We start from the raw sequence: 241 nt of genomic DNA, 5'->3' as shown, positions 1-241 counted from the left end.
GTTCATAAATTAGATTTGAGTATTAACCATCTTTAATTGCGGTGCTACGCCAAGGCCGGAAGCAGACACGTTCACATGCAAACAGACGCTCTGGACAAGGTGTGTGAGAGGATCAACTGGCCGTGTAAGAGTGTTTCCCAAAGGGGCAGGGATCGCCCCCTTGCGTCGCGTATTGCCAGTTACTGGAATACGTCCGCTTTAGCCCAGGTGGAGGGCAGAGCTACTCGCGAAGGCTCGGTCG

This window comes from Penaeus monodon, chromosome 21 (genome assembly GCF_015228065.2).
Source record: "Penaeus monodon isolate SGIC_2016 chromosome 21, NSTDA_Pmon_1, whole genome shotgun sequence".
Lineage (NCBI taxonomy): Eukaryota > Metazoa > Arthropoda > Malacostraca > Decapoda > Penaeidae > Penaeus > Penaeus monodon.
The sequence above is the reverse complement of the archived record's forward strand: the minus strand, read 5'-3'. Positions refer to the sequence as shown.